This window comes from Cnephaeus nilssonii, assembly GCF_951640355.1.
Source record: "Cnephaeus nilssonii genome assembly, chromosome: 4".
Classification (NCBI taxonomy): Eukaryota; Metazoa; Chordata; class Mammalia; order Chiroptera; family Vespertilionidae; genus Cnephaeus; species Cnephaeus nilssonii.
Genome location: NC_137075.1, coordinates 7,174,195 through 7,188,808, shown reverse-complemented (window position 1 = coordinate 7,188,808; position 14,614 = coordinate 7,174,195). Strand labels below are relative to the sequence as shown.

The following is a 14,614-nucleotide window of genomic DNA, read 5'->3' as shown; positions in this document are numbered from 1 at the left end:
CTACTTGTTTTACACAAGAGAAAACACATCTGTGCAAGTCTCTAAACAACATATGAAAATTACTCCAGCTCTTTTCACTTACAACCTTGTCCAGGATACTTTCTACTAAAATACAGCCCTGCAAATTTGACTTTTTTAAATAAAATCGGAAATAACGTAGTGATTCAATATCATTTTTTAAAGTTATCAATTCAGACTTTATAAGTATTAATTATGAACCAAACACACTATCATAAATTTCAACATGAAAATACAAGTCATACTTTTATTTCTAATCTATTTGCCAATGTATATATACCTTTGCTGAAGGACAGGTTAATATATCAATGGTTACCTATAAAGCGACATCCAATATTTAACTTCCACATCCAGTCGAACACTAATACAAGCAAAGCTTCAGAGTACTTGTCTTTGTATCTTCTCTTGTTGATATTATTACAAAAAATTAAATTTAACATCCTATTATTGTAACTTTTAAAAATATTCATTTGTTGGACTGAATGTGCAATTGGAGGACACCAATCCAAAAAACATAGTTCATATCTTTTATTTATTTATTATTTTATATTCTTTAGAGAGGAAGGGAGGGAATGAGGAAGAGAGAAAAAAACATCAATTTGTTGTTCCACTTATTTATGCATTCATTGATTGATTCTTGTATGTGCTCTGACCAGGGATTGAATCTGCAATCTTGGCATATCAGGTCAACACTGTAACCAACTGAGCGACCCAGCCAGGACTCAATTATTACCTTTTAATGAGCTATTACATAAATATACTGAGAAAATAAAACTGATACATTAAAAAGATAAAAAGTCAACTTTATTGAAATGTCACAATTCCAAATTGTGATTGTGGACAGACTTTTATTAAGATTTTTTAAATTGATTTTAATACAGAGAGGGAGAGGGAGAGAAAGAAACATCAATTGGCTGCCTCTTGCACACCCACTGCCAGGGATCAAGCCCACTACTCAGGCATGTGCCCTGACCGAGAATCAAATCAGTAACCTTTCAGTACTCTGGACAACACTCAACCAGCTGAGCCACACTGGCCAGAATGTGGACAGACATTTTAGAATGATGTGTCATTGTGTCATATATAATATATCTAAAGCTTTTATTTGTATATCAAACTTTACCATTTGTACTTTCAAAAGGAAGTTTAAATAAAGCAATTAGTAACATTTGACCTATCAGCTGCACTATGCTCACTCCTTACAACAAAACTGATCACTCTCAGCCAAGGAAATTAATAAATTCTTTCAGCAGTTTATTCCAACTTTGCTTACTCCTAGGAAACTAAAACTTGTTAAGCATGTTTTCCCTTCAAGAGTGCATCATTCTCCTCTATGAGCAAATCCATCAAACACTTTGCATGATGAATAGGAAATGACTGGCACCTGAAATATTTAAGATTTTTTTTCCTAGTTCAAATGTAGATAAAGAGAAAATAAAAATATGTCACAAAAGGATCCCAGAAGTATGCTTTGACCAATTAATAATCTCCAAGGGTGTTCATAAAATTAAATTACTGTTATACAGCTTATAATTTAACTAGAGGCATGGTGCACAAAATTCATGCACGGGTAGGATGCCTAGACCTGGCTGGCGATCAGGGACAATCTGCGGGGCGACCCCCACTGGCACCTGCCTTGGCTGGCCTGGCGTCGCCCACATACTGGACCCGCTCCCCGCTGCCACCACCAGTCGGGGCCTGCAGGCTGACAGCAGCTCCTGCGTTAAGCGTCTGCCCCCTGGTGGTCAGTGTGCATCATAGCGACCAGTCGTTCCGCCATTCGGTCGATTTGCATATTAGGGTTATATTATATAGGATTATTAAACACTTATAATGAATTAGTGGACAAAAGCAAATGAAAACATTTCTGAAACTGAGAAAAGTTTACCAGGTGTACCAGTTCATAACGCGGATTTTGTAATAAAAAAAAACACACGATAATTTCAAGAGAAACATCAAAAGTGCTTTATTCAAACTAATGTCCATCGCCTAGCTACACATTTACTCCATCTTTCAGGTAATTTGTGGATACCGTCCCAATAGAACTTTTCTTGTTTTGAGGCAAACCATTCAGAGACCCAATTTTCCACTTCTTCATATGTTTTGAAGTGCTGCTCAGAAAGTGTGTGTGCCATAGATTGGAACAAGTGGTAATCTGAAGGAGCAAGTGTCTAGTGCAGTGGTCGGCAAACTCATTAGTCAACAGAGCCAAATATCAACAGTACAACGATTGAAATTTCTTTTGAGAGCCAAATTTTTAAAATTTAAACTTCTTCTAACGCCACTTCTTCAAAACAGACTCGCCCAGGCCGTGGTATTTTGTGGAAGAGCCACACTCAAGGGGCCAAAGAGCTGCATGTGGTTCACAAGCCGCAGTTTGCCGACCACGGGTCTAGTGAATACAGCAGGTGGGTTAATACTTCCTAGGCAAGATCTTTAAACGTGTCTTCAACTGGTTTTGAAGTGTGTGATGGTACGTTATCATGAAGCAAAATTACTTTGCCGTGTCTTCTGGCACATTCTGGTCGTTTCCCGATCAAAGCGTGGTTCAAATTGATTATTTGTTGTCAGTAGCGATCAGTATTAACTGTTTCACCTGGTTTTACAAGCTCATAATACACCACACCTTCCTGATCCCACCAAACGCAGAGCATTGTCTTCTTTCCAAAGTGATTTGCCTTGCAGTCGATGTTGATGGTTGACCTGGATCAACCCATGATTTTGTGCGTTTGGGATTATCAAAATAAATCCACTTTTCATTGCCAGTCGTAATTCGATGCGAAAAAGACTTTCTTTCGTGCCATTGAAGCAACATTTTACTGATGACTTTTCGGTTTTCCATTTGTCTTTTGTTCAGTTGATGTGGCACCTATTTTCCTTCCTTTAAAATCTTTCCCTTTGCTTATAAACGATTGGAAATTGTTTGCTGAGCAACGTTTAATCTTTCTGCAAGTTGTTTTTTAGTTTGACACGCATCTTCATCCAATAATGCTTGTAACTGTTGGTCTTCAAACTTTTTCGGTTGACCTGAATGTTGGTTGTCTTTCACATTGAAATCATCATTTTTAAAGCGTTTAAACCAGCATTCACAAGTATCTTGAGATGGAGCATGTTCACCGTAAGCTTCCTGAAGTATACGATAACTTTCAACATCACTTTTCTTCAAATAATGAATTAAAACTTCCTGCAAATGCTCTTTTTTTGGCAAAAAATTCGACATTTTTAAGTGTAAAAATACCTATGATGTTAACACCTTCAGCAAATTTGACATATGAAGTTTTGAAGCTTGCTGTCAATACAAAAAAATAGCATACATATCAAATTACATATATATCAACATACGTATAACTCCATCTATTGAAAAAAATCCGCATTATTAACCGGTACAACTGATAAAATGCCCTTTACAAATTATTTAACTGCAAAAGTATCTTTATATATTCAAAGGGTATATATTCAAAGCCTGAAGGCACATGTTTTACCTCTTTTTACTCCTAGCAACTGGTACTATCAGTAAAGTTTTATTGATGATATCGATATGCAAAAAAAACCCACCCATTACTCTATACTTAAATTAAATATCTGAATAGCTAATCATAACAAAAAGATTCAGTTCTAAATGAGGATATTATAAAATTATTTGGCATTAAAAGACAGAAGCTGAGAAGCAAGATGGTGGCCAATGGGATGGTAGGCTGCAAGATAGTGTGTGAGTGAGAGAGCGAAAAGAGAGTGCATGTGCAGGGAGTGTCTGTATTTGTGAGTGAGGGACAACTATATTCCGCAGGACTGTTGGGGACTAGCAGACCAGGCTCCCCTGGCCGGGCAGCATCTACTACTACTGAAATCGCTCCCGGAGTGGCCGGGTCTGCTGCAGATACTGCGCCATCTTGAAGTGAGAGCAGCTATGTTCAGAAGCCCAGCCTTACCTTCAACTGGGGAGACCTCCTGGGACCTACAGCCACAACGCCCAGGAACCAGGTGCAAACTGACGAACACCAAGACTCCAGCCTCCCCGGCCACGGGCCTTTAAAAATTTTGTCCAAGGGGAGACAAGGTGGTGGCCGAATACGTGGTTGGGTCCTACGCCTTCTCATAGAGCAGATAGAAGGAACAGCTAAATCAAATAACACCCACCCAGAATTAGTGATTTAAACACAGCTGGTGAGGCAATCTGTGGATGGAAAGGTCAGAGATCGCCTGGAGAGAGGTGAGATCTGGGATCCAGGCTGGATGGAGAAATACACACAGCGGGGACTAGAGTCTCAGAGGGAGACTGCACCCCACCAAATCCGCGGCCCTTGAGGTCAGTGCAGCCCTCAAATGTGGAAGGGGGTCCACAGGACTGCTGGCAGAGGGGAACTCTAGATGCCATGGGAGACTGTGCCCAGAAAGGCAGCCTGAAGTTCTATACTGACCGTGCAGTGCCGGAGGGAAAAAGACACGAGGCAGTGCAGTTGCTTTGTCTTTTGGACTTCCTTGCTTTTGCTTGCTAAGCCCAGTACATAGGATCTTCCAATTAAAAACACACAGAGAGACTGCAGGGGAAAGTTGTTTTTGTGGAAAATGGGTATCAGAATAAGGAGAGACAAACAGGAAACCAGCTCTGGGTCAGTCCATCCCTCCACCCCAGTATTAAGTGTGGCAGGGAAAGAAGAGTCTAAACACTGGGTCAAGGGGCCATTTGGTCCCGGAAACTAATCCAGAAATACCGCCACCCAGGGGGTGTGTCATAAATTGACTATTGTGTGAATACAAGTGAAGGCAGGCAGAGAAACAAAGTGAACAGAGAGATCCCACCTTCTTGAAAACAAGGTTGTGGCTTATGACACAGGAGCAGTGGACTGCAGGGAACTTCCAACACTGTGCTGACTACCTGACAGGAAACAAACGAGTGAGGCAGAACAGTAGAGAGGGGAGTCTTAAAAGAGCCCTCATGGGTCACTGAAGCCCCGCTGAAGTGAATGAACTTCATTACTTCACTTTTTAATTTTTTATCTTTTACTTAAGAAACTAAATTTTTAAAAATCTTTTCTCACTTTATTTACTGTTAATTTTTTATTATTTACTATTATTTTTCCTTTTTTAAAGTTTTATTTTATTTTTTATTTTATTTTATTTTTGGATCAGTGTTCTACATTCTTTTCATTTTTCTTTTAGCATTATTTTACTCTATCTCAATTTTTCTTTTATGCCAACACTCTCTTCCTCACTTTTCCCCTGCTTCTCTTACTCTATTCCTGCTTTAGTTTTTCTCTATCCTTTCTTTTCATTCACTGTTAAAAATTGATCTTACTCATATATATTATTTCCTCTCCCCGGCCACAAGTCCATGCACACTTCTCTCTACTCTTTCATCTCTACCCAAACTTTTTTCTTTCCTTTTTCTCCCCTTTTTCTTCTTTCTTTCTATCTTCTTGTTGTTTGATTGTTTGTTAGTTTTTTTTCTTTTTTTGCTTCTGTTTTTTCTCTCCTCGCTTGTTCTCTTTTTCTATTAATAGCTTAATTAGTTTCAATCACCAACCCAGGCCTATCTACTCTCTATTCCCCTTTTACAAAAATAGATGAATACATAGATAGAATAAAGGGAAAATAATTTTTTAATATATATATATATTTTTCTCACTTTTATATACATACTAGAGGCCCAGTGCACAAATTTGTACATGGGTGGGGTCTAGTCAGCCCGTCCCAATAGAGGCTGATCGAGCCCAGGTTAGCTGTGGGGGAGGGGATGTGGGAGGTTGGCCGGCTGGCCCTGCCCACTGATCAAATTCCCAGGAAAACTCCCAGTAGAGGGGACAATTTGCATATTAGCCTTTTATTATAAAGCGTTTTTTAATATATACATTTTTCTTTCTTTTTAAAATATTTTATTACTTTTCTTCTTATACACTCATTCTCTATCTCCCTCCTCTATACTGAATTGTGGCCATTTCCCCATTCATTCAACTCCTTGACCTTACATTCTAGAAATAAGCTCTACCTCTTCAGAATCATCTGGGTATTTGTTGTTTGGGTGTTTGTTGTTTGAAAATTTGTTGTTTGCATTTTTTTTGGATTAGTTGTTGTTTGTTGTTTGCATTCTTCTCTGAGTGTTTGTTGTTTCCATTTTTTGGATTAGTTGTTGGTTTGTTGGAGTTTTCTCCCCATATATATCTTTTCCCCGCTTCTTTTTTCTTCTCTTTCTATTCTCTCTTACATTTTTTCCTTATCTCATTATGATTTTTGCACTCTTTTCTCTCCCCTAATTCTCATTTCTCTGGTGGTCACCTTTATTTGGGGTTATTGGTATCATAAATACATTTGTGTTTGGTGCCCTGTGTGTTGTGTTTTGCCATTGCAGTTTTGAGAGGGAAGTTCATAGCTCTACAGGCCTACCTCTAAAAACAAGAAACAATGGTAATTAATTAACTAATCCTACAACTCAAAGAGTTAGAAAGAGAGCAACACGAAAAGCCCAGTGGGGGCTTGCCAGGGGTGGGAATGGTTGGGAAAGTGGGGGGGTTCAATTCGGGAAAAAGGAGACATATGTAAAACTTAAGACAATTAAAAAAAAAAAAAAGACAAAAGCTGTTTCCTGGCTGGTGGTGCTCAGTTAGTAGCAGGTTCAATTCTCGGTCAGGGCACATGCCTGAATTATGGGTCCAATCCTTGGTCATAATATATATATAGGAGGCAGCAATCAATGTTTCTCTCTTATATAGATTTTTTTTCCTCTCTCTCTCTCAATCTCTCTCCCTATCTTTATCTAAAAATTAATTTAAAAAGCATATCCTCATGTGAAGAAAAAGCAAAAAAGACAAAAGTTGTAAGACCTTGCTTAACTATATCATTAAATAATCATTATCAGCCCTAGTTGGTTTGGTTCAGCAGATAGAGTGTCGGGAGGGGCTAAAGGTCTGCGCTGGCAAAAGAGGATGAAGATCAGATGCACTAAAAAAAACAAACAAAAAAAAACTGTGATATATATGCAAGTCTATCTTTTATAAACCTAACGGTAACCACACACACAAATTCCCAAACCAGGACACATAGCTTAAAAAAAGAGGAAACAGAGGAAAGAAGTATGGAATACCACCAAACAAAAACAACAGACAGAAACACAAAGGAAAAGAAGCAATGGAAGCCCAGAGCTACCAGAAAACAAAAGATAAAATGGCTATAGGAAATGCTCATACATCAATAATTATCCTAAATGTAAATGGTCAAGTTCACCAATAAAGAGGCACTGAATAGCAGAGTGGATCAAAGAAACAAAACCCAACCATATGCTGCCTACATGAGATACAACTAAGATGCAAAGACAAAGGTAGATTCAAAGTAAAAAGTGGAAAATGATTCTCCAAGCAAATAACATCCACAGAAAAGCAGGTGTAGGCATACTTTTATCTCACTTTATAATGATAAATGGAATACTACATCAAGAATATATAACACTTCCTAAGATATATGCACAAAATCAGGGAGCACTGAAATACTAGTATATAAAACTACTCACAGAATTAAAAGGAAAAACAGATCCAAACACAATCATAGTTGGGGACCTTAATACTCCATTGACAGCTTTAGACAGATGAACCAAACAGAAAATCAATAAAGAAATATCAGCCTTAAATGAAACACTAGACCAAATGGACATAATTGACATTTGCAGAACCTTTCATCCCCCAATATCACATTACACATTCTTCTCCAGTGCACATGGAACATTCTCAAGGATAGACCATATGTTGGGTCACCAAACTAACATTAACAAATTCAAAAAGACTGAAATTATACCAAGCATATTCTCCAGCCACGATGCCTTGAAATTAGAAATCAATTGCAAAAAGGTAGTAAGGAAATTCACAAATACTTGGAGATCAAACAACATACTACTAAAAAATCTCTGTGTCAAAGAAGAAATAAAAGATGAGATCAAAAGATATATAGAGATAAATGAGAATGACAATACAACATATCAAAACTTCTGGAATGCAGCAGAAACAGTAATACGAGGGAAGTTTATATCATTACAGGCCTATCTCAAGAAACAAGAGAAATCACAAGTAAACAACCTAACATCACATCTTAAAGAACTAGAAAGAAAAGAACAAAAGCAACCCAGTCAGCAGAAGAAAGACAATAATAAAAATTAAAGCAGAATTGAATGAAATAGAGGGAAAAAAAGACTATACAAAAATTAGATAAAACAAACACCGGGTTCTTTGAAAAGAATGACAAACCACTGGCCTCACTCACTAAGGAAAAAAAAGGAAAAGACCTATATAAACAAAATCAGGAATGAGAGAGGAGAAATTACCAGACATCATAGATAGACAAAGGATCATACTAGAATATTATGAAACACTATATGCCTCCAAATTCAATAACCTAGAAGAAATGTATAAGTTCCTAGAAATATGTAACCATTCTGGACTAAATCATGAAGAATTGAAAAATCTAAATGAACCCAACAGTATTGAGGAAATTGAAATAACCATCAAAAACCTCCCCAAAAATAAAAGTTAAGGACCAGATGGCTTTACCAGTGAATTCTACCAAATGTTCAAAGAACATTTAAAACCTCTCCTTCTTGAACTCTTCTAAAAGTTGATCAAGAGGCAATACTTCCTAACACATTCTATGAAGGCAATATAATCCTGATACCAAAACCTAGCAAAGGTAACACAAATAAAGCAAACTACAGTCCAATATCTCTGATAAATACAGATGCAAAAATCCTAAACAAAATACTAGCAAATCAAATGCAATAGTACATAAAAAATAATACATCACATCCAAGTGGGACTCATTCCAAGGACACAGAATGGTTCAACACAGGCAAATCAATCAATGTAATACATCACATTAACAAAAGGAAGGATAAAAACCATAAGATCTTATCAACTGATGCAGAAAAAGCATTTGATAAAATACAACATCCATTTATGATTAAAACACTCAATAAAAAAGGAATAGATTGAATGTACCTCAACAGAATAAAAGTCATGTCTGATAAACCCTCAGCTAATATCATAGTCACTGGTGAAAAACTGAAAGCTTTGCTTCTTAACCTTTTGCACTCGGATGTCGAGTGTGACTCGACACGGTTAGCATTAGAATAAAGGAATCGAGAATAAAGCAAGCGAGTGCAAAGGGTTAAGATCAGGAAACAAGAAGACAAGGATTTCCACTTTCACCACTCTTATTCAACACTGTGCTGGAAGTCCTAGCCAGAGCAATAAGGCAAGAAAAAGAAAAAAAATGACATCCAAGCAGGGAAGAAAGATGTGAAAATATCACTTTTTGCGGATGACATGATTCAGTATATAGAAAACGCTAAAGATTCCACCAAAAAACTATTAGAAACAATAAACAAATACAGTTAAGTTGCAGGATACAAATTCAATATGCAAAAATCCATTGTCTTCCTGTATACTAACAACAAAACTTCAGAAAAAGTGGGGGGAAAACACACACACACACAAATATTCCTTTTGCAATTGGAACCAAAAGAATAAAATACCTAGGAATAAACTTAACAAAGAATGTGAAAGACCTATATACTGAAAATTACAAAGCATTATTAAAAGAGATTGAAAAAGACACAACAAAATGGAAAAATATACCATGTTCATGGATTGGAAGAATCAACATAGTTAAAATGGCCATATTACCCAAAGAAATATACAGATTTAATGCAATCCCCATCAAGATCCCCAATGTCATTTTTCAAAGAAATAGAACGAGAAATCAGATCCGTACAGAACCACAAAAGACCCTGAATAGCCAAAGCAATCCTGAGAAAAAAGAACGAAACTGGAGGTATCATGCTACCCGACTTCAAATTATACTACAGAGCTACAATAATCAAAACAGCACGGTATTGGCAGAGAAACAGACACACAGATCAATGGAACAGAGTAGAGAGCCCAGCTATTTTGACAAAAGAGCCAGAAACACACAATGGAGTAAAGACAGTCCCTTCAATAAATGGTGCTGGAAAAACTGAAAAGTCACATGCAAATGAATGAAGCTGGATTACAGTTTGTCCCCTTGTACAAAAAGTAATTCAAAATGGATCAAAGACCTAAATATAAGACCCAAAACAATAAGTTACATAAAAGCAAATATAGGTAACAAATTTATGGACCCTGTTCATAGAGAATATTTTATGAACCTGACCCCAAAGGCAAGGGAAGTAAAGGCAAAAATAAATGAAAGGAACTATATCAAACTAAAAAGCTTCTTTACAGCAAAAGAAACTGACAACAAAATAAAGAGGCAGCCAAGCAGATGGGAGATAATATTTGCAAACAGTAGCCCCAAGAAAGGTTTAATTCACAAAATTTATAAAGAACTCATAAAACTCACCACGAAACAAACAACCCAATCAAAAAGTGGGCAGAGGACCAGAAAATACATCTCTCCCAAGAAGACACAGGAAGAGCCAATAGATATATGAAAAGATGTTCACCCTCACTGGTAATTAGGAAAATGCAAATCAAAACTACAAGACAGATACCACCTCACACCTGTTAGAGTTGCCATTATTAACAATAGAAGGAATACCAAGTGTTGGAGAGAAAAAAAGGAACCCTCATCCTCTGCTGGTGGGAATGTAGACTGGTACAACTACTATGGGAAGCAGTCTGGCGATTCCTCAAAAAATTAAGAGTAGAGCTACCATATGGCACTGCAATCCTTCTCCTGGGTATATACCCGAAAACCTCAAAATCATGTGTTCACAAAGATATATGCACCCCTACACTCATTGCAGCATTATTCACGGTGGCCCAAGACACGGAAACAACCATAGTGTCCTGCGACAGAGGACTGAATAAAGAAGATGTAGTACATATATTAGGTGTACCAGTTAATAATACGGATTTTCTTCAATAGGTGGAGTTACACATATGTTGATATATATGCAATTTGATATGTATGCTATTTTGTTGTATTGACAGCAAGCTTCAAAACTTCATATGTCAAATTTGTTGAAGGTATTAACATCATAGATATTTTTATCTTAAAAATGTCAAATTTCATGCCACAAAAAGAGCATTTGCAGGAAGATTTTTTTTTAAATTTTATTTTATTGTTTGAAGTATTACATATAGTACATATATCTCCTTTCCCCCCCCCATAGACCTTCCCCCAGCCTCCCCTAACCCCTGTCACATGCCCTCATCCCCCCACCCCACCCCGTGTCTTGTGTCCATTGGTTCTGCTTATATGCATGCATACAAGTCCTTCGGTTTATCTCTTTCCCCCTCTCCCCAACACTCCCCAGCCTCTGTATCTATCTTTTTGTTCATCAGGTTATAATGTTCTTTATTTTCCATAAATGAGTGAGATCATGTGGTATTTTTCTTTGATTGCCTGGCTTATTTCACTTAGCATGATGCTCTCCAGTTGCATCCATGCTGCTGCAAATGGTAAGAAATCCTTTTTTATAGCAGCACAGTATTCCATTGTGTAGATGTACCATTGTTTTCTAATCCACTCATCTGCTGATGGGCATTTAGGATGTTTCCAAATCTTAGCTATGGTGAATTGTGCTGCTATGAACATAGGGGTTCATATATCCTTTCTGATTGGTGTTTCTAGTTTCTTGGGATATATTCCTAGAAGTGGGATTACTGGGTCAAATGGGAGTTACATTTTTAGTTTTCTGAGGAAACTCCATACTGTTCTCCACAATGGCTGTACCAGCCTGCATTCCCACCAGCAGTGCACAAGGGTTCCTTTTTCTCTGCATCCTCGCCAGCACTTGTCATTTGTTGATTTGTTGATGACAGCCATTCTGACAGGTGTCAGATGGTACCGCTTGTTGTTTTGATTTGCATCTCTCGGACAATTAGTGACTTTGAGCATGTTTTCATATGTCTCTTGGTCTTCCTTCTGTCTTCTTTTGAAAAGTTTCTATTTAGGTCCGTTGCCCATTTTTTTTACTGGATTATTTATCTTCCTTTTATTAAGTTGTATGAGTTCCCTGTAAATGTTGGAGATTAAACCTTTATCAGTGATAACATTTGCAAATATGTTCTCCCATGCAGTGGGATTTCTTGTTGTTTTGTTGATGGTTTCTTTTGCTGTGCAAAACCTTTTTATTATGATGTAGTCCCATTTGTTTATTTTCTCTTTAGTTTCCATTGCCCTAGGAGAGGTATCAGTAAAGAAATTGCTTCGACGTATGTCTGAGATTTGTCTGCCTGTGCATTCCTCTAGTATTTTTATGGTTTTCCCATCTTATGTTTAAGTCCTTTATCCATTTTGAGTTTATTTTTGTGTATGGTGTAAGTTGGTGGCCTAGTTTCATTTTTTTGCATGTATCTGTCCAATTTACCAAAACCATTTATTGAAGAGACTGTGTTGACTCCATTGTATGTTCATGCTTCCTTTGTCAAATATTGAGTATAGAGGTTTGGGTCGATATCTGGGTTCTCTATTCTATTGCATTGGTCTATATGTCTGTTCTTGTGACAGTACCAGGCTGTTTTGAGAACACTGGCTTTGTAATACAGCTTGAAATCTGGTATTGAGATCCCACCTACTTTGTTCTTCTTTCTCAGGATTGCTGTGGCTATTCGGGGTCTTTTTTAATTCCAGATGAATTTTTGGAGAGTTCTTTCTAGGTCTGTGAAATATGCCATTGGTATTTTAATGGGGATTGCATTGAATCTAGAGATTGCTTTGGGTAGTATTGATATTTTAATGATGTTGATTCTACCAACCCATGAACACGGTATGTTCTTCCATCTGTTTACGTCTTCCTCTATCTCTTTTTTCAGTGCCATGTAGCTTTCCACGTATAGGTCTTTTTCCTCCTTAGTTAAGTTTGTTCCTAGGTGTCTTAATTTTTTGGGTGCGATGGTAAATGGGATTGCATTTTTAGTCTCTCTTTCTATAAGTTTACTATTGGTGTATAGAAATGCCATAGATTTCTTGGCGTTAATTTTGTATCCTGCTACATTGCCAAATTCATTTATTAAGTCTAATAGTTTTTTGATGGAGTCTTTAGGGTTTTTTTATGTACAATACCATGTCATCTGCAAATAAGGACAGTTTTACATCTTCTTTTCCAATTTGGTTGCCTTTTATTTCTAATCGCAATGGCTAATACTTCCAGTAACAAGTCGAACAGGAGTGGGTGAGAGTGGGCATCCCTGTCTTGTTCCAGTTCTTAGGGGAAATGGTTTTAGTTTTTGCCCATTGAGTATGATGTTGGCTATGGGTTTGTCATATATGGCTTTTATTATGTTGAGGTATAATCCTTCTATTCCCACCTTGTGGAGAGTTTTTATCAAGAAAGGGTGTTGGATTTTGTCAAATGCTTTTTCTGTGTCAATTGATATGACTATGTTTTTTTTTATCTCTCAATTTGTTTATGTGATGTATCACGATTATTGACTTGTGGATATTGTACCATCCTTGGATCCCCAGGATAAATCCTACTTGGTCATGGTGTATGATCTTTCTGATGTACTGCTAAATCCAATTTGCTAGAATTTTGTTGAGGATTTTGGCATTTATGTTCATGAGGGATATTGGCTTGTAATTCTCTTTCATTGTGTTGTCTTTATCTGGTTTTGGTATGAGCTTGGAAGTGTTCCTTCCTCTTGAATTTTTTGGAATAGTTTGAGGATAGGTTTAAGTTCTTCTTTGAATGTTTGGTAAAACTCCCCTGTGAAGCCATCTGGCCCCGGGATTTTGCTTACTGGAAGCTTTTTGATGACTGCTTCAATTTCTTCAATAGTGATTGGCCTATTGAGGTGTTTAGATTCTTCCTGATTGATTTTGAAAGGTTGTATTTTTCTAGGAATATGTCCAATTCCTCCAGGCTGTCCAGTTTGTTGGAATAGAGTTGTTCATAGTATTTTTTAACAAACCTTTGTATTTCTGTGGGGTCTGTTCTTATTTTTCCTCTTTCATTTCTGATTTTGTTTATTTGGGTCCTCTCTCTTTGCTTCTTGGTGAGCCTGGCTAGAGGTTCATCAATCTTGTTTATCTTTTCAAAGAACCAGCTCTTGGTTTTGTTGATCTTTTGTATTTTTTTTGTCTCTATGTCATTTATCTCCACTCTGATCTTTATTATTTCCTTCCTTATGCTTACACTGGGCTTCTCTTGTTGCTTTCTTTCTAACTATTTGAGTTGTAGGGTTAGGTAATTTATTACCATTGTTTCTTGTTTTTTGCAGTAAGCTTGTAGAGCTATGAACTTCCTTCTCAAGACTGCTTTCGCTGTGTCCCATAGATTTTGGATTGTTGTGTTTTCATTGTCGTTCGTTGCCAGGATGTTTTTTATTTCTTCTTTGATCTCTCTGGTAACCCAATCATTGTTTAATAGCATGCTGTTTAGTCTCCATGTGTTTAATTTTTTTGGATTGTTTTTATTGTAGTTGATTTCCAGTTTTATGCCACTGTGATCTGAGAAGATGCTTGATATGATTTCTATCTTCTTGAATTTGAAGAGACTTTGCCTATGACCCAACATATGGTCTATCTTTGAAAATGACCCCTGTGCACTTGAGAATAATGTATATTCTGTGGCTTTGGGGTGAAATGTTCTTAAGATGTCAATTAATTCCATCTGCTCTAGTGAGTCATT

The 14,614-nt window shown here is 37.0% G+C and overlaps 1 protein-coding gene across 2 annotated transcripts in view; it reads right to left on the bottom strand.

Annotated features, from left to right (window-relative positions):
* Nucleotides 1-14,614, bottom strand: part of CUL2 (cullin 2) — a 150,722-nt gene that overhangs the window by 34,642 nt on the left and 101,466 nt on the right. The gene's annotated exons all lie outside the window — the stretch shown is intronic.